Genomic DNA, 20,299 nt, shown 5'->3' on the forward strand with positions numbered 1-20,299 from the left:
TGAACCGGGAGGCAGAGGTTGTGGTGAGCCGAGATTGCGCCACTGCACTCTAGCCTGAGTGACAAGAGTGAAACTCTGTCTCACAAAAAAAAAAAAACAACTTAGTGGCAAACATGTGCTATGTTTCATGAAAAAGTAAAGATGACTCAGGAGTTGGACCCAAGAGCACAGAGGATAGAGTCAAGGGCCATGAAGGATTATTTCCAGGCCTTGAAACCTAATGGAGTTTGCTCAACTGGATTTAAAAATTGCTTTGGACCAGTGACCTTTCCCCCTTGTTGGACCAGAATATAACTATTATCCTTTGCCTGTCCACTATTGTATGTTGGGAGTGTCGGGGGCATACAACTTGGGTTTTTGTGTTTGTTTTTGAGACAGGGTCTCACTCTGTCACCCAAGCTGGAGTGCGGTGACGTGATCACAGCTCACCGCAGCCTCGACCTCCTGGGCTCAAGAGATCCTCCTGCCTTATTTTTTTAATAAAGAGACGAGGTCTCACTATGTTGCCCAGGCTGGTCTCGAACTCCTGGCCTCAAGTGATCCTCCCACCTTGGCCTCCCAAAGTGCTGGGATTACAGGCATGAGCCACCGTGCCCAGCCACAACTTCAGTTTTTTTTTTTCCTTTCCTTCCTTCTTTCTTCTTCTCCTTCTTCTTCTTCTTCTTTTTTTTTTTAGAGGCAGGGTCTTGCTGGTTGCCCAGGCTGCTGGTCTTGAACCTCCTGGCCTCAAGTGGTCCTCCCACATCGGCCTCTCATTGTACCCAGCTTCAATTTGTTTAATTTCCTAGGTCCATAGATGGTGAGGAACTTTGTCCAGGAGCTATACTTAGTGGATCATATGCAGTGAATTCATCTGTACTTGATGTAGATGATATAATTTGGGGCTTTTGAGCTGATGATATTTAGATAACATTTGAGACTTTGAATTTATGTTGTAGTAGGATGAGACCTTTGGGATGCTTCAGAGGAGGTAAATGTATTTTGCAATGGGGGCAAGGAGGATGTGAATCTTTGGGAGCCAGAAGGCAGACTGTAGTAGGCAAAGTTCTAAAAACAACCCCTCCTTGGGCCGGGCACTATGGCTCATCCTTGTAATCCAAGCCTTTGGGAGGCCAGGGCAGGAGGATCGCTTGAGCCCAGGAGTTTGAGACCAGCCTTGGGCAACAGAGTGAGACCTTGTCTCTATGAAAACAAAACAAAAAAAACTAGCCAGCCATGGTGGCCCTTGTCTGTGGTCCCAGTTACTTAGGAGGCTGAGGTGGGAGGTTCACTTGAGCCAGGGAGATGATGACTGCAGTGAGCTGTGATCACACCGCTGCACTCCAGCCTGGGTGACAAAGTAAAACCTCCATCTCAAAAAAAAAAAAAAGAAAAGAAATAAAAATAGCACCCCCCCCACAAAGATTCCATACCCTGAACCCTGGAATCTGTTAATGTGATGAGATATTACTCCTGTGAGTATGCCATGTTATATGGCACAGTTGACCTGATACTCTGAGCAGAAGCCAGTCAAGCATGGGCCGGGTGCGGTGGCTCATACCTGTCTCTCAGCACTTTGGGAGGTTGAGGCGGGTGGATCACTTGAGGTCATTTCAAGACCAGCCTGGCCAACATGGTAAAACCTTGTCTCTACTAAAAATAGAAAAATTAGCTGGGTGTGGTGGTGTGCACCTGTAGTTCCAACTACTCAGGAGGCTGAGGCACAATAATCACTTGAACCCAGGAGGCGGAGCTTGCAGTGAGCTGAGATCGTACCACTGCACTCCAGCCTGGGCAACAGAGTGAGACTCCGTCTCAGAAAAACAAACAAACAAACATAAGCCAGTCAAGCATGTCCAGAATCCTGACCCACAGAATTGCATGATAACAAACAGATGTTGTTTTAAGCCACTGTTTGTGGTAATTTGTTACACAGCAATAGAAAACTAACACAGCTCCCTTGGCAGCCAATGAGGAGAAACTCAACTCCTGTAGCCAAAAGGCAGAAAGCTGAGGATCATGCCCAGGACGTAATTATAAGTAGAGCAGAAATCCATAAAAAGTTGAATTCTCAGCCGGGCTCGGTGGCTCATGCCTGTAATCCCAGCATTTTGGGAGGCCGAGGTGGGCAGATCACGAGGTCAAGAGATCGAGATCATCCTGGCCAACGTAGTGAAACCCCATCTCTACAAAAAAATACAAAAATTAGCTGGGCGTGGTGGTGCACTCCTGTAGTCCCAGCTACTTGGGAGGCTGAGGCAGGAGAATTGCTTGAACCTGGGAGGTGGAGGTTGCAGTAAGCCAAGATCACGCCACTGCACTCCAGCCTGGTGACAAAGCGAGACTCCGTCTCAAAAAAAAAAAAAAAAAAAAAAAAGAAAAAGAAAAGTTATTTTCTCATCCACTGCAAGCCTACTATAACGAGTTGAAGGTCCTGGTTGGGATGGGATGGGATCCTGAGATTTGGGATGGAGACATCTGGGTCCATGAAATCCCAGATCTCCCTGAATTCTCTGGGACTGCAGACATGGTCCACTCCTCTCTGTAAGAGGCTAATGTTCCCCTCTTGCTTGAATTCAGAGGCTTGTGCCTTGTAGTAATGCACACTTCTCTGGATGTAAACCCCAATCTCTTTTCCTTGCCACTAGGCCAATTACTACAGTCAAGTCACAACATACCCTAGCTATGTAAATGCTGGCCTCGCTAAAGGAAAAGGACTATGCCAGTTGTCATTTTTTTTGCCACTTCACTCCAAATAAATCCTCCATTGCCTTCTCTATGAAAATGGATCAGAGCCCCTCAAATATTTCTCCTCTGCCAGTTGGCACTATGTCAAACTTTGTCATTAGAGGCTGCTGGAGAAACTTTGCAGGAGGAAAGTGTTTTCCTCCCTAGTGCAAGTGTGCTATTCTTGGCAGCCTCCTATGGCTCCTCTAGCTCCCAGCTCCTGCAGTGTGAGCAGCTTCTCCACTGCCCAGCTCTACTGCATGCAAATAGCAGCCCCCAGCAGCTAGCAGCCACCCCCAGCATTCCCCTGAGGAGTTGCTTGGGGAGCACTTCTGATAACACACCTGTGTGTGCACGACTTCCCCAGGCACCCTAGAGGTCAGATTGCCAGTGAGTTCGGCAGGCAGATGGGCTTTAGCCCCACAGTGATGTTTTTGACCTCCAAGGAGCCATGACCCTTTCCTGCCAACAAGATTGGGATCTCAGCCCTGGGATGGCCCCTTCCTTGGGTGCTCTATCTCAACATTAGGGGTAGTGACTGTTCCTTATGTCTGCTATTCCTGTGCTCTTGAAAGTTTCCTTTTTACTAGCTAATCCTTCATTACTCCAATTCCCTGGTATACTTAGTCTATGTATCCAACTTTCTCCCTGTTCAAATTACTAGGTGTTTTTTTGTCTTCTGATTGGACTGTGACTCATTCAGGCTCTGTATCCTGAAGAAGTTGCAGGACCTAGCCAACATGTACTCACAGAAGCTGGGGCAGTATTACAGGACTTGACGGGGGTGAGAAGGGCATTGCGTAAGGTTGGAGAAGTGAAAGTTTATTGATTGGAGGCCAGACGCGGTGGCTCACGCCTGTAATCCCAGCGCTTTGGGGAGGCCGAGGTGTGCGGATCACCTGAGGTCGGGAGGTCGAGACCAGCCTGACCAACATGGAGAAACCCCGCCTCCACTAAAAATACAAAAATAGCCGGGCATGGTGGCGCATGCCTATGATCCCAGCTACGCGGGAGACTGAGGCAGGAGAATCACTTGAACCCGGGAGGCGGAGGTTGCAGTGAGCCGAGAGTGTGCCATTACGCTCCAGCCTGGGCAACAAAGAGCGAAATTCCATCTCAAAAAAAAAAAAAAAAAATTTATTGATTGGAGCATCTTGGGAGCGTCCTGATAATAGACTCTAGCAAAGATCCCAGGAGATGGTACTAATATACTGCCCGGGTGGCTCTTGGAAGCTGGGAGAAAGCAATGGCCCACACTGAGTGAAGTAGAAAAACTGAAACTGCTGTGGAAAACAGAGAATTGGGCATCCTTGGCAACATGGTGAAACTCCATCTCTACTAAAACTACAAAAAATATTAGCAGGCGTGGTAGCACGCACCTGTGGGCCCAGCTACTTGGAGGCCTGAGGTGGCAGGCTCACTTGAGCCCAGAAGGCGGAGGTTGCAGTGAGCCGAGATTGCACCACTGCACTCCAGCCTTAGGTGACAGAGGGAGTCTGTCACCTGCCTCAAAAATAAAAATAAAAAGAGAATTGGGCACACCAGAGTGTATATACTGGAAAAAAAGCTGGAAAATCTACCAGCTAACTATGCTCCATGGGAGGGTCTGGAGGACATCCCTTCTATCAAATGGGTGAGAAATTTCTGGTGAAAGGGACACCATCATCACTGAGAAGTTACAGAACTAGACTCCTAAAAACAGTGAGAATGCTCATGTCCTTACCTAACAGAGGCCAGGTGGCAGCACTGAAACATCAGAAGCCAGATGGGTTGAATTATCATAACAAATGGCCATGTCAGGGGACTGTGGGGTGGGGTGGCTCGTCTGCAGAGAGCTATGGAGGTGATGAGGGTGCAGCAGGAGTGCTGGTCTCCATTATATCTTTTTTTTTTTTTTTTTTTTTTTTTGAGACAGAGTTTCGCTCTGTCGCCCAGGCTGGAGTGCAGTGGCACAATCTTGGCTCACTGCAACCTCCACCTCCCCATTTCAAGTGATTCTCCTCCCTCAGCCTCCTGAGTAGCTGGGATTACAGGCGCCCGCCACCATGCCTGGCTAATTTTTTGTATTTTTAGTAGAGATGGAGTTTCACCATGTTGGCCAGGCTGGTCATGAACTCCTGACCTCAAGTGACCCACCCACCTCAGACCTCAGTCTCCCAAAGTGCTGGGATTATAGACATGAGCTACCACGCCTAGCCCTTTTTTTTTTCTTCTTTGAGATGGAGTCTTGGTCTGTCACCCAGGCTGGGAGTGCAGTGGCATGATCTTGGCCCACAGCAGCCTCTGCCTCCCGGGTTCAAGCGATTCTTGTGCCTCAGCCTCCTGAGTAGCTGGGATTACAGGCGCACGCCACCACGGACGGCTAATTTTTGTATTTTTAGTAGAGATGGGGGGGGGGGGTCTCACCATGTTGGCCAGGTTGGTCTCGAACTCCTGACCTCAGGTAATCCGCCCCCCTCGGCCTCCCAAAGTGGTGAGATTACAAGCATGAGCCACTGCACCTGGCCTCCCATGATATCTTTATTAAATTCACCAGACAGATCCTAAAGGACTAAAATGGACTACTGCAAACTCAGCGAGAGGTAAGCCTCACTTGAAACTGCTGTGCAGAGGTGGATTGTTGCTAAAGCTGATCAACACAGCTTCAACTACATGGTTTATGCCCATTGCTCTAATAATGCTTTATTTTTCATCTCTATCAAGAGGAGGATCAGGAAAATTTCCATTCACTTTAGATGGCTAAAAGTTACGTTTATAGGGCTGGGTGTGGTGGCTCATGCCTCTAATCCCAGCACTTTGGGAGGCCGAGGCAGGCGGATCCCGAGGTCAAGAGATTGAGACCATCCTTGGCCAACATGGTGAAACTCTGTTCTACTAAAAATAAAAAAAAGCCAGGAGTGGTGGTGTGTGCCTGTATTCCCAGCTACTCAGGAGGCTGAGGCAGGAGAATTGCTTGAACCCAGGAGGCAGAGGTTGCAGTGAGCTGAGATGGTGCCACTGCACTCCAGCCTGGTGACAGAGCGAGACTCCATCTCAAAAAAAATTTTTTTTAAATGTACGTTTATGGTCTTATTCCATCCCCCACCCCACCACACACACACCCTGCCTATGTGATCTCTCTCACCCTCTGATATAATGTAGTCCAAGTGGACCTTACTGGACATCCTGAAGAACAGCATTTTGATCCACAACACTGATGTTAATCAGACTGGATGGGAAAGAAGTGGCAGTTGCAGTTGGAGTATGTTGGAGTTTTTGCTAAGAAACATGTACTCCGGGCCCAGCGCAGTGGCTCATGCCTGTAATCCTAACAGTTTGGGAGGCCAAGGCGGGTGGACCGCCTGAGGTCAGGAGTTTGAGACTAGCCTGACCAACATGGTGAAACCCCATCTCTACTAAAAATACAAAAAAAAAAAATTAGCCAGGCATGTGCACCAGTGTTCATGTAGCCAGAACTGCCCAGCATAACTCGATCCTGTCAGACCCACCCCATTCATCCAGTTAGGTAGACCCAAGAGCACTCATGGATGCAAAGAGTATCCAGGATTGAACTTGAGCAAGAACAGAGAACACAAGTAGGAGGTGCGAGTAAGTTGCACGAGCATGTGGCCCAGCCCCGCACTATTGTCATCCGCCACAGCTGCACGCAGACCCCCATGTTGTCCACCACTATTGCTCTGCTACCTCTCCTTTAGCTTGCATGTACGGTGGCCACATGGGGAAGTGGGAATCCTTTATGATTAACTAAGGAAAAGGAATAAAAGCAGAGCTTGGCTCACAGATGGATTGGCTCAGTGGATGCAAGCTGGGAATGGGCTCCCGCTGCACTACAGTCCTACTCTGGATTGTCCTGAAGACGGCAGTGAGGGAAAATCCTCTCAGTGGGCAGAGCTTTGGCAGCACACGTGGACATCCACTATATATGGAAAGAGAAGGAGCCCAAGGTAAGAATATACCAGAGTCATGTGCGTGGCAAATGGCTTGACTGGTTTGCTAGGGGTTTGAGAGAGAAAGATGGGAAGATCAGAGACAAAGAGACATAGTAAAGGGACATGTGGCTAGGCACGGTGGCTCACGTCTGTAATCCCAGCACTTTAGGAGACTGAGGCGGGCAGATCACGAGGGCAGGAGTTCGAGACCAGCCTAGCCAACATGATGAAACCCCGTCTCTACTAAAAATACAAAAAACTTAGACAGGTGTGGTGGCACATACCTGTAATCCCAGCTACTTGGGAGGATGAGGCAGGAGAATTGCTTGAACCCAGGAGGCGGAGGTTGCAGTGAGGCAAGATCACACCATTGCACTCCAGCCTGGGTGACAGAGAAAAAAAAAAAAAGATCTATGGATGGACCTGTGGGAGCGGGCATGGGCGTAAAGTACAAAGATCTTTGCATTGATACCCATCAGAGAGCATCCGCCATGGAAGATGTACTATGTAACTAAGTAGACAGAATAACCAGGCCAGTTGACATGAGCCAGTCTCTGTCATTGGTCAACTTAGTGCTTCCCCAGTTGGTGCATGAATGAAGATCCATGGTGGTAGAGAATGAAAGCTATAACTGGGCCCCAGAGCATGGGGTCCCACTCACTAAGACTCATTTTAATACTGCCAACCAACCTGCCAGTAACAGACCAATGCCACACCCCATACGGCACCATTCTTCCTCAGAGATCAACTAGCCACATGATGACAAGTTGATTACATTGGATCCCTTCCACTCTGGATGAGGCAACAATCCATCTTGACTGGAATTGACATTAATTCTGGGTATGAATTTGTCTTTCCAGCCACAGGACCTGTGATGGTTAGCTTTTTATTTCAACTTGCCTAGGTTATGTAGTATCCTTGTTCAGTCAGATGCTAATCTAGGAGGCACTGCAATGGTATTTTGTAGATGTCAGTTGACTTTAAGTAAAACAGATTATCTTTGATAATTTCTGTGGGCCTTATCCATCAAGTTGAAAGGCCTTAAGATCAACTACCGCCGGGTGCAGTGGCTCACGCCTGTAATCCCAGCACTTTGGGAGGTCGAGGCGGTCGGATCATGAGGTCAGGAGTTCCAGGCCAGCCTGACCAATGCGGTGAAACCCCGTCTCTACTAAAAATACAAAAATTAGCTAGGTGTGGTGGCGTGTGCCTGTAATCCCAGCTACTCAGGAGACTGAAGCAGGATAATTGCTTGAACCAGGGAGGTGGAGGTTGCAGTGAGCCAAGATCAGACCACTGCACTCCAGCCTGGGTGACAGAGCGAGACCCCATCTCCAAAAAAAAAAAAAAAAAAAAAAAGGCCGGGCGTGGTGGCTCACGCCTGTAATCCCAGCACTTTGGGAGGCCGAGGCGGGCAAATCACGAGGTCAGGAGATCAAGACCATCCTGGCTAACACGGTGAAACCTCGTCTCTACTAAAAATACAAAAAAATAGTCTGGCATGGTGGTGGGCGCCTGTAGTCCCAGCTACTCGGGAGGCTGAGGCAGGAGAATGGTGTGAACCCGGGAGGCGGAGGTTGCAGTGAGCCGAGATTGTGCCACTGCACTCCAGCCTGGGCAACAGAGCGAGACTCCGTCTCAAAAACAAAAAAAAAAAGATCAACTGCCGGACGGGCACGGTGGCTCACGCCTGTAATTCCACCACTTTGGGAGGCCGAGGAGGGTGCATCACCTGAGGTCAGGAGTTCGAGACCAGCCTGGCCAACATGGTGAAAACCTGTCTCTACTAAAAATACAAAAATTAGGCCAGGCGCAGTTTCTCACGCCTGTAATCCCAGCATTTTGGGAGGTTGAGGCAGGCGGATCAACTGAGATTGGGAATTCGAGACCAGCCTGACCAACATAGTGAAACCCTGTCTCTACTAAAAATACAAAATCAGTGGCGTGGCGGCGCATGCCTGTAATCCCAGCTACTGGGGAGGCTGAGGCAGGAGAATCGCTTGAACCCAGGAGGCAGAGGTTGCAATGAGCCGAGATCACGCCACTGCACTCCAGCCTGGGTGACAGAGAAAGACCCCGTCTCAAAAAAAAAAAAAAAATCAACTCTCAACTCCTAAGGTTCCCTTGAGGAAGAAGAAATTCTCCTTGGGCACTGCAGCATCAGCTCCTACCTGAGAGCTCCAGGCTGCCTTAGGGATTTTGAATTTGCCTGTCCAGCCCCCACAACTGTGTAAATCAGTTCCTTGTGGTCTCTCTCCATTTTTTTTTTTTTTTTTTTTTGAGGCAGAGTCTCGCTCTGTCACCCAGCCTGGAGTGCAGTGGCGTAATCTTGGCTCACTGCAACCTCCGCCTCCTGGGTTCAAGAGATTCTTCTCCCGAGTAGCTGGGATTATAGGTGCGCGCCACAACGCCCGGCTAATTTTTTGTATTTTTAGTAGAGACGGGGTTTCACTGTGTTAGCCAGGACTGTGTCAATCTCCTGACCTCGTGATCCGTCTACCTCTGCCTCCCAAAGTGCTGGGATTACAGGCTTGAGCCACCAAGCCCGGCCAAATCTTTCTCTTTACACACACACACACACACACACCCCTAATGGTTCTGTTTCTCTGGGAGAGCCCTGACTGATACAGGACCTGTACCAGCATCACTGTGGTTTGAATGTATGTGTCCCTCCAAAATTCATGTTGTAACTTAAACCCCAAGGTGATGGTACTAGGAGGCGGGGACTTTGTGGACATGAAAGTCAAGAGGGTTCCACCACCCTCACAAATGGATTAGTGCTCTTTATTTATTCTTTATTTATTTATTTTATTTACTATTTTTTTTTTGAGACATAGTTTCTCTCTTGTTACCCAGGCTGGAGTGCAATGGCGTGATCTGGGCTCACCGCAACCTCCGCCTCCCAGGTTCAAGCGATTCTTCTGCCTCAGCCTCCCAAGTAGCTGGGATTACAGGCACACGCCACCACCCCGGCTAATTTTGTATTTTTAGTAGAGACGGGGTTTCTCCATGTTGGTCAGGCTGGTCTTGAACTCCCAACCTCAGGTGATCTGACTGCCTCAGCCTCCCAAATTGCTGGCATGAGCCACCGTGCCCGGCTATTTATTTATTTATTTTGAGATGGAATTTCGCTCTGTTGCCCAGACTGGAGTCTAGTGGTGTGATCTCAGCTCACTACAACCTCAGCCTCCCAGGTTCAAGTGATTCTCCTGCCTCAGCCTCTGGAGTAGCTGAGACTACAGGTGCCCGCCAGCATGCCAGGCTAATTTTTGTATTTTTAGTAAAGACAGAGTTTTGTCATGTTGGCCAGGCTGGTCTCAAACACCTGACCTCAGGTGATCTGCCCAGCTCGGACTCCTAAAGTGCTGGGATTATAGGCGTGAGTCGCCACACCCAGCCAGGATTAGCGCTTTTTTATTTTTATTTTTGAGACAGAGTCTCGCTCTGTCGCCCAGGCTGGAGTGCAGTGGCATGATCTTGCTCACTGCAAGCTCTGCCTCCCGGGTTCATGCCATTCTCCTGCCTCAGCCTCCCAAGTAGCTGGGACTACAGGCTCCTGCCACCACGCCTGGCTGATTTTTTATATATTTTTTAAGTAGAGACGGGGTTTCGCCATGTTAGCCAGGATGATCTCGATCTCCTGACCTCATGATCTGCCCACCTCAGCCTCCCAAAATGCTGGGATTACAGGCGTGAGCCACCATGCCCAGCCAATTAGTGCCTTTTTAAAAGAGGCTGGGCTGGGCATGGTGGCTCACGCCTGTAGTCCCAGCACTTTGGGAGGCCAAGGCAGGCTGATCACGAGGTCAGGGGATGGAGACCATCCTGGCTAACATGGTGAAACCCTGTCTCTACTAAAAATATTTTTAAAAAATTAGCCGGGCATGGTGGCGGGCACCTGTAGTCCCTGCTACTGGGGAGGTTGAGGCAGGAGAATGGCATGAACCCGGGAGGCGGAGCTTGCAGTGAGCTGAGATCGCGCCACTGCACTTCAGCCTGGGAGACAGAGCGAGACTCCGTCTCAAAATAAATAAATAAATAAATAAAAGAGGCCGAAGGAATCTCCCTCATGCCTCTTCCCTCCCATGCCTTACCCCCTGGGAAGACACAACATTCATACACTCCAAAGGATGCAGCAACACGAGCCATCTTAGAAGCAGAGACAGTCCTTGCCAGCCACCACATCTGCTGACACCTTGATCTTGGACTTCCCAGCCTCCAAAACTGTGAAAAATAAATTTCTGCTGGGCATGGTGGCTCACACTGGTAATCCCAGCACTTTGGAAGGCCAAGATGGGCAGATCACAAGGTCAGGAGTTTGAGACCAGCCTAACAACATGGTGAAACCCCGTTGCTACTAAAAATACAAAAATTAGCCTGGCGTGGTGGCACACGCCTGTAGTCCCAGCTACTCGGGAGGCGGAGACAGGGGAATCGCTTGAACCTGGGAGGCAGAGGTTGCAGTGAGCCGAGATAGCGCCACAGCACTCCAGCCTGGCGACAGAGCAAGACTCTGTCTCAAAAAAAAAGAAAGAAAGAAAGAAAGAAATTTCTGGGTTTTGTTTGTTTGTTTGTTTGTTTTTGAGACGGAGTCTCGCTCTGTCACCCAGGCTGGAGTGCTGTGGTGCGATCTCGGCTCACTGTAACCTCTGCCTCCCGGGTTCAAGAGATTCCCCAGCCTCAGCCTCTTGAGTAGCTGGGACTACAGGCACGCGCCACCACATCTGGCTAATTTTTTTTTTTTTTTTGTATTTTAGTAAAGACAAAGTTTCACCATGTTGGCCAGGATGGTCTCAATCTCCTGACCTCATGATCTGTCTTCCTTGGCTTCCCCAAAGTGCCGAGGATTACAGGCGTGAGCCACCGCACTTGGCCTTGAATTTCTGTTTTTTATAAATTACTCATTCTTAGGCATTTTGTTGTAACATCTTGAACGGACTGAGACACTATCTGAGGGCTAAACAAAGAAGGACGGGCCACAGGCACTGAAGCTCCCATGCCCGAATCACCTGTTTCCAGGAACTGACTTCAGCACTGAGTGCCTATCGTGGGGTATTTGTTAGTCTAGACTTGACTGGACAAGAAAACTGCATATGGGGCCAGAACGCCCTGGGCTGGTAATCCATTCTGCCCACTGACACCCAGTAAGTGTTAGCAAGCACAAATGGTGGTAAATCACATTTTGTGATGCTGTCCATTGATGGCAGGATGGTAACCACAGAATGTGGCCAGCCTGGGTGGTGGGCACAGATTAATCCAAAGAAGACTTTTGCTGAGAAGTGACACCTTGAGTAAATGGACAGATGTTGATGTTTGTGGTGGGGGTCAGGGGGTCCCTGTAAGATGAGTACAGACGCCCAGCCTCCCACATGTGTGAAGTGACCAGGTCACGTTCTGAAAGGGGTCAGAAGCTGAGGAATGATAGATGGACCAGAGTAATCTAGGATGCTCCCCTGGAGTCAGAAATATGGAACTGAAAAATAAGGAGTTGTGGAAATTACTTTTCTTGCTTTCCGGTTGTGACTTTGTGGAAGTCAGTTTAGGAAGCCACTGAGTTGCTTTGACTGATGCACTGATCTCACAGCTGGGGTTTTTCTTTGCCTCATGCTGGGCCCAGGTGAGAGTATATTCATTAGTGTAGGCCAGCCCGATGGTGGATTAAGTCCTTGGGAGAATGCCAGCCCAATGCAGACCTGGGCAGGTGGAACTTTTTTTTTTGAGACGGAATGTTGCTCTTGTTGCCGATTGGAGTGCCCGGGTGCAATCTCAGCTCACCACAAACTCCACCTTCCAGGTTCAAGCGATTCTCCTGCCTAGGCCTCCCGAGTAGCTGGGATTACAGGCATGTGCCACCATGCCCGGCTAATTTTGTATTTTTAGTAAAGATGGGGTTTCTCCATGTTGGTCAGGCTGGTCTCGAACTCCCGACCTCAGGTGATCTGCTTGCCTCGGCCTCCCAAAGTGCTGGGATTACAGGCATGAGCCACCGCGCCCTGCCAAGTGGAACTTTTATAGAACAGGAATGTCGGCAGGCCGTGGTGAGCGCTGGTGGCTTGGGTTAGCAAATAACGTCCCAGACAATCCTAGACCACAAAACAGTGTTCACCCTGGAAAACTACAAAATTAGAGCTTCCAACCTTAGCTAGTGACAAATTAAGACTCCCTTATTTACCTTTCTCACCCTCAAGAGGCCACATCTTTCTGCCCAGGTGGCTTCTGCAAGGAGAATGAATAGAATTATGTATTGAGAGATGATGTGACATGTTTGGGTTGAGTCTATTAAGAACCACACCCAGTGTCTTGAGTGAAAGAACAAGGGCCTTTTCAAAGGAATTGGTTTTTTCCACCTTTTTGTGATCCAAGTTTCCAGACCCTAGGGAAGGGTGAAGGGGAGAACTGGGGACTTCAGCTCAGGAGACCAATTGCAGAGAGTCTGAAAGCTCCACAAAACTCAGGTACGCACTCTAGTGACAGGAGCTACCCCATCAGTTGAAGCACCGGTGGTGGGATGGCAGGAGAGCAGGGGACAGCAGGGGAGAGTGGGGGGAGAGCAGGGGAGAGTAGGCTTCAAGCCCAGGACCTGGCAGAACTGTCTGCAGCACCTTCTGCCTTCTCTGCATTCCCCCAGACCAGCCCTTTCATCACCAGATGGTCCCTCTGCCTGCCCTAAGCCCATGGCTCCCTGACCTCCCTCTACATGTGCTCAGCTGTACCTGGGCCTCGGATGCAGGCTTCTCCTCCCCTGTCCTGGCCTTGCTCCTCACTTCTGTGCTCTAAACTGATGTGTAGGACAATTACCTGGGGACACCGTTTCCCATTGTTTTTAAAATTAGGCAGCAGGCCTTAGGAGAGAACCCTGAGTCAAAATTTTGTGCTACACATACACTGGAGTCTTCCCCCTCCTCATTTATAGCTGAAGAAACTGACTCCAGGAGAGCAACGGCCACCCAAGGCCACACTGAAAATTCTTGGTAGAGCCGAGGCGACATACCTGAGCAAGTCAGCCCAGGCCCTCACCAGAGCACCCCTTCCTCATCCTTCCTCTTGCATATCGGTATTTATCTTACTCCACGGAGTCTCGCTGTGTTGCCCAGGCTGGAGTGCAGTGACGTGATCTTGGCTCACTGCAACCTCCGCCTCCCTGGTTCAAATGATTCTCCTGCCTCAGCCTCCCAAGTAACTGGGATTACAGGCATGCGCCACCACTCCCAGCTAACTTTGTATTTTCAGTAGAGACGGGGTTTCTCCATGTTGGTCAGGCTGGTCTTGAACTCCCAACCTCAGGTGATCTGCCCATCTCGACTTCCGAAAGTGCTGGGATTATAGGTGTGAGCCACCGCGCCCGGCCCAGAAATTCTTATTTCTTCACACGTTAAAGGAGATATGCCATCAATATAGAGACTGATCCAGAAGACAGCAACAGATTCCAAATTGTTTTTTTTTTTTTTTTTTTTTCCTTGAGATGGAGCCTTTCTCTGTCACCCAGACTGGAGTGCAGTGGCGCAATCTCAGCTCACTTCAACCTCTGCTTCCCGGGTTCAAGCCATTCTCCTGCCTCAGCCTCCCAAGTAGCTGGGATTACAGGCATATGCACAGCTAATTTTTTTTTTCTTTCTTTTTTTTTTTTTTTTTTAGTAGAGACGGGGTTTTGCCATGTTGGCCAGGCTGTTCTCCAACTCCTGACCTCAGGTGATCCGCCTGCCTCGGCCTCCTGAAGTGCTGGGATTACAGGCGTGAGCCACCGTGCTTGGCCCCACATTCATTTTTGTGGGATATTTGTTCTTTAATTGCATGTTGAATGTAGCAAGTTTCCATCCTAAGTTGGGTTTGTCTTGTGCTGAGACACTGGCTTCCTCTGAGCACCCATGCCAGATGGCAGAGACCAGGAAGTCTGGGAAGCAGTTTCTTCACTAGTGGGTAGGCCACACACAGATAATCAAGAAGCAAATGTTCAGACTCATCAGGCTAAATACTTATGGTGCCTACAAACAGAGTGAGAAGTGGAAAGTACCTCTCCTCTCCTTGCCCAGATAAATGGAACAACTAGACCAATTAGACCCTGGTTTCCCTCCAGGCTATGCCAAGATTTGAAGGATTCACATCTTCACTGCTGCTGTCTAGCACGGTGTATCTGCCTGAGAGGTTGTCTCTCATTTCCTCCCTCTACTGCCTAGGCAGGTCTGGTCCTGCTGATGGATGCTCCGTCAAGTCTGAACATAATAATGGCCCTTCCTAGGCTGCTGCATAGGGACACAACTCCCAGCCCACTACCTTTAGGCAGCTGGAAAATCAGGTCTTCAGCTTCCCCAGCAAGTCATCTCAAGGTGATAGAAATAGGGGCCATGTATTGGCTGGGCATGGTGGCTTATGCCTGTAATCCCAGCACTTTGGAAGGCTGAGGTGGGTGGATCATCTGAGGTCTGAGGTCAGGAATTCGAGACCAGACTGGCCAACATGATGAAACCCTGTCTCTACTAAAAATACAAAAATTAGCCAGGCATGGTGACATGTGCCCATAGTCCCAGCTACTTAGGAGGCTGAGGCAGGAGGTTCGCTTGAAACTGGGAGGCGGATGGAGTGAGCCGAGATCACACCACTGCACTCCAGCCTGGGCGACAGAGCAAGACTCCATCTCCAAAAACAAAAAAGAAATAGGGGGCTGGGCACAGTGGCTCACACCTGTAATCCCAGCACTTTGGGAGGCCGAGGCGGGCAGATCACCTGAGGTCAGGAGTTCAAAACCAGCCTGGCCAACATGGTGAAACCCCATCTCTACTAAAAATACAAAAATTAGCCGGGTGTGGTGGCAGATGCCTGTAATCCCAGTTACTTGGGAGGCTGAGACAGGAGAATTGCTTGAACCCGGGAGGCGGAGGTTGCAGGGAGCCAAGATCACGCCATTGCACTCCAGCCTGGGTGACAAAAGTGAAACTCTGTCTCAAAAAAAAAAAAAAAAAAGAAAGAAAGAGCCAGGCGCAGTGGCTCACATCTGTAACCCAAATCCCAGCACTTTGGGAGGCCGAGATGGGCAGATCACGAGATCAGGAGATAGAGACCATCCTGGCTAACACGGTGAAACCCCGTCTCTACTAAAAATACAAAAAATTAGCCGGGCGTGGTGGCGGGCGCCTGTAGTCCCAGCTACTTGGGAGGCTGAGGCAGGAGAATGGCGTGAACCCCGGAGGTGGAGCTTGCAGTGAGCCAAGATGGCGCCACTGCACTCCAGCCTGGGCGACAGAGCGAGACTCCGTGAAAAAAAGAAAGAAAGCAAGAAAGAGAAAAAGAGAGAGAGAAAGACGAAAGAAAAAGAAAGGAAGGAAGGAAGGAAAGAAAGAAAGAAGAAAGAAAGAAAGGAAAGAAGGAAAGAAGAAAGGAAGGAAGGAAATAAATAGCGGCCATGTATGGGGAGAGCACTGCCTAGAAAACTGGGTTCTTGTCCTAACTCAACTTTTATCCCAACCCACCTTTCTAGGCCAACCATGCAGCATCCCTTCAAAACCCAGCTCACACATCACCTCTGTGTATTCAATTCTTCCCCAGGCAGAGATGGCCCCTCCTCTTCTCCCTGTCACTCCTGCACTCTGCACAAAACTGACATTATAGTACTTACTTATCCCATTGCATATAACTAGTGGCAGACTTGTTTGTCTCCTAGACCTGTGAGCTTCTCAAGGGAAGAAAATTGTCTTGGCCATCTCATTTTTCTATTTATGGCACATGGCAGGTATTCAATATATAAACAAATAATTATGGAATCTCTCCAAAACAAGAGGGTGGGGCAGGGTGCTTTTTTTTTTTCTTTCCTTTTTTTTTTTTTTTTTTTCTTTGAGACAGAGTTTCACTCTGGTTGCCCAGGCTAGAGTGCAATGGCACGGTCTCAGCTCACTGCAACCTCCGCCTCCCGGGTTCAAGCGATTCTCTTGCCTCAGCCTCCCGAGTAGCTGGGATTACAGGCACCTGTGACCACACCCAGCTAATTTTTGTATTTTAGCAGAGACGGGGTTTCACCATGTTGGCCAGGCTGGTTGCAAACCCATCTCGGCCTCCCAAAGTGCTGGGATTACAGGCATGAGCCATGGCGCCTGGACTTTTTTTGTTTTTTGAGACAGTTTCTCTCTTGTTGCCCAGGCTGGAGTACAATGGCACAATCTCGGCTCACCGCAACCTCCGCCTCCCGGGTTCAAGCGATTCTCCTGCCTCAGCCTCCCAAGTAGCTGGGATTGCAGGCATGTGCCGCCACGCCCAGCTAATTTCGTATTTTTAGTAGAGACGGGGTTTCTCCATGTTGGTCAGGCTGGTCTCGAACTCCTCACCTCAGGCGATTCGCCCACTTTGGCCTCCCAAAGTGCTGCGATTACAGGTGTAAGCCACTGCACCCGGTGGGGCTGGGTAATCTTAAAGGTTGCCTTCCTCACCTAAGAGTCTATGATGACCCCAATCTCATTTCCAGTATTGATGACCCAAATCTCACTCTCAGTCACAGAGAAATGAAAGACCCAAGATTCCCAAACCCTCAAATCAAGTGTGTTTGATCCACATGTCCCAACCTAGTTTGGCTCTGGGACATAAAGAAATTATGTCTATACATTTTGTACACGGGTATGTGAGTGTCCAGTAGAAAGGATGGGGCGGGGGGTTAGAGGTGCCTCTCTTCCTTCTATGAGCATGTATCAGTCATCTAAAAGCATTTTGGGGTCTGTCATGACAGTGTCCCTATAAGTTGGTGTTTCTCTGATAGGTAAGATGATGGAGGGATTCTCCAAAGGAATGGAGATGGAGGCAAAACATATCTTGAGGGGGTGAGTGATTTGCTACACCACGCACATGTTGAGGAGTGATGGAGATTCTCAGCTAGTATTCTCAAATCCCCCCCTTAGTCATTCTGACCCAAGAAGGTCTTGACTAGGCTAAGGTTTACAATCTGCCACAATGGGGGCAACTGGTCATTTCCTCTCTCTTTTATTTGAGGGCAGAGCAGGAATCTAGGAAGAGCTAGTTTTGAGGGACTTTCAAGTAAAGGATCCTCCTTGATGTGGTTTGAAACATTGCCACTGTGTGTTTGGATAATGGCTAAATTAGCCCTCCATAAAGACTGGGAATGAAGAGATGTCTAAATATAACTTGAGGGACACAGACTGAGAAAAGCCTGTGGGTAGAGTGGAAGAACCCAGCCCAAGGTATAAGACAGTAGGAAAATCAAATCAAACTCTCTTCGCCACTTTCCAGCTTAGGGTACTTTTTTTTTTTTTTTTTTTTTTTGAGACAGAGTCTTGCTCTGTCACCCAAGCTGGAGTGCAGTGGCATGACCTCAGCTCACTGCAACCTCCACTGCCCAGGTTCAAGCAATTCTCCTGCCTCAGCCTCCTGAGTAGCTGGGATTACAGGCGCCTGCCATCACACCTGGCTGATTTTTGTGTTTTCAATAGAGACGGGGTTTCACTATGTTGGCCAGGCTTGTCTTGAATCCCTAACCTCAAGTGATCCACCTGCCTTGGCCTCCCAAAGTGCTGGGATTACAGGCGTGAGCCACGGTGCCCGGCCCCAGCTTGGGGTATTTTTTAAAGACAGAGAAAAAACACAGCAGTAGGTTGGGGGTTATTATTCTCATTGGCTGCGGTAGATGAGGTATTTTTAGGCCTTACCTAACTCATCTGTGAAAAATAAGTTAATGTTTTTTGAATGCCTGCTACTGGGGCCGAGGGTTAGACGTAGCTCATCTCAGTGTCCTCTACCACCTTACAGGGAGAGAATACCATTTGCAAATAGGGGCCCAAAAAGATCACTGTGCTGGCCCAAAGTCACACAGTTGATAAGTGGCAGGGCAGAGGCCTCATTGTGCCTCCCAGTACAAAGATAGCAGTCTCTTCCTGCATTACAGAATTGTGAGAATGAGAAGATAATGAACCAGAAAGCACATCTTAAGACACAAAGTGCTCCACGAATGTAAAAAATGATCCTGGCCAGGCGTGGTGGCTCACGCCTGTAATCCCAGCACTTTGGGAGGCCAAGGCAGGCGGATCACGAGGTCAGGAGATCGAGACCATCCTGGCTAACACAGTGAAACCCCATCTCTACTAAAAAAATACAAAAAATTAGCCGGGCATGGTGGCGGGCACCTGTAGTCCCAGCTACTCTGGAGGCTGAGGCAGGAGAATGGCGTGAACCTGGGAGGCGGAGATTGCAGTGAGCCGAGATTGGTGACTCCATCTTGAATAGGGGCTGGGTAGAATGAGGCTGAGACCTACTGGGCTGCATTCCCAGATGGCTAAGGCATTCTAAGATTCGAAGTCACAGGATGAGATAGGAGGTTGGCACAAGATGTGGGTCACAAAGACCTTGCTGGCTGGGCACATTGGTTCATGCCTGTAATCCCAGCACTTTGGGAGGCCAAGGCAGGCAGATTACCTGAGGTCAGGAGTTTGAGACCAGCTTGGCCAACATGGCGAAACCCTGTCTCTACTGAAAATACAAAAAGTAGCCAGGCGTGGTGGCAGACACCTGTAATCCCAGCTACTTGGGAGGCAGGAGAATCACTTGAACCCAGTAGGCAGAGGTTGCAGTGAGCCGAGATGGCACCACTGCACTCCAGCCTGGGCGACAGAGCGGGACTCCATCTCAGAAAAAAAAAAAGACCTTGCTGATAAAACAGGTTGCGGTAAAGAAGCCGGCCAAAACCCACCAAAACCAAGATGGCCACGAGAGTGACCTCCGGTGGTCCTCACTGCTATACTCCCACCAGCGCCATGACAGTTTACAAATACCATGGCAACGTCAGGAAGTTACCCTCTATGGTCTAAAAAGGGGAGGCACGAATAATCTACCCCTTGTTTAGCATAGCATCAAGAAATAACCATAAAAATGGGCAACCAGCAGGGCTCGGGGCTGCTCTGTCTATAGAGTAGCCATTCTTTTATTTCTTTATTTTCCTAATAAACTTGCTTTCACTTTACAGTCTTGCCCCGAATTCCTTCTTACACGAGATCCAAGAATACTCTCTTGAGGTTTGGATCAAGACCCCTTTCTGGTAACAGTTTGACCCAGGAGCATGGAGCCACCTGAAGGACCCTTGGAAATGTAGCCCTGATGGATGACCCACAGGACTGAGTCTCACTGGAGAAAACAAATCTGTGTAGAGACCACAAGAGCCACCCAAGCGCCTGCAGTAAAGCAATTTGAGAAACATAGAGAAGGGCCCAAGAGAAGTGGGATCAAACCAGGTCTCTGGGCATTTCTGCCCCTTCCAGACGCCATAGAAAAAAATGCCATTGTCTGTATGTGTGTGGGGAGTGTGGGTGGAGTGAAGTCTGGAGCTGCCAGGCGGCCAATGTCTGGCAAGGTTGTACAGGTGATTTGTGGAGCCAATGGGTGGGAGCCCCACACTCTGGGCCCGTGGAGAGCAGCTTTTATTAGAAACCTTCCATTTTTCTGGCATTTCCCTAATGTAGCCAAGCCACTCTTGGCGCGCGCGCACACACACACACGCACGCACGCACACGCACACTTCTAGATGTCCTTAGCCCCAGAGTGGATTTGATTTGAGGTAGGATAGTAGAGTGTTGGAGAAAGGGCACAGGGCTAGGAGACACAAACGTGGCTCGAATCAGTCAGCCCCCGTCTCTGGGCCTCGGTTTCCTCATCAGCAAAGCACAGAGGGTGACTCATGA

Source organism: Pan troglodytes, chromosome 19 (assembly GCF_028858775.2).
Source record: "Pan troglodytes isolate AG18354 chromosome 19, NHGRI_mPanTro3-v2.0_pri, whole genome shotgun sequence".
Classification (NCBI taxonomy): Eukaryota; Metazoa; Chordata; class Mammalia; order Primates; family Hominidae; genus Pan; species Pan troglodytes.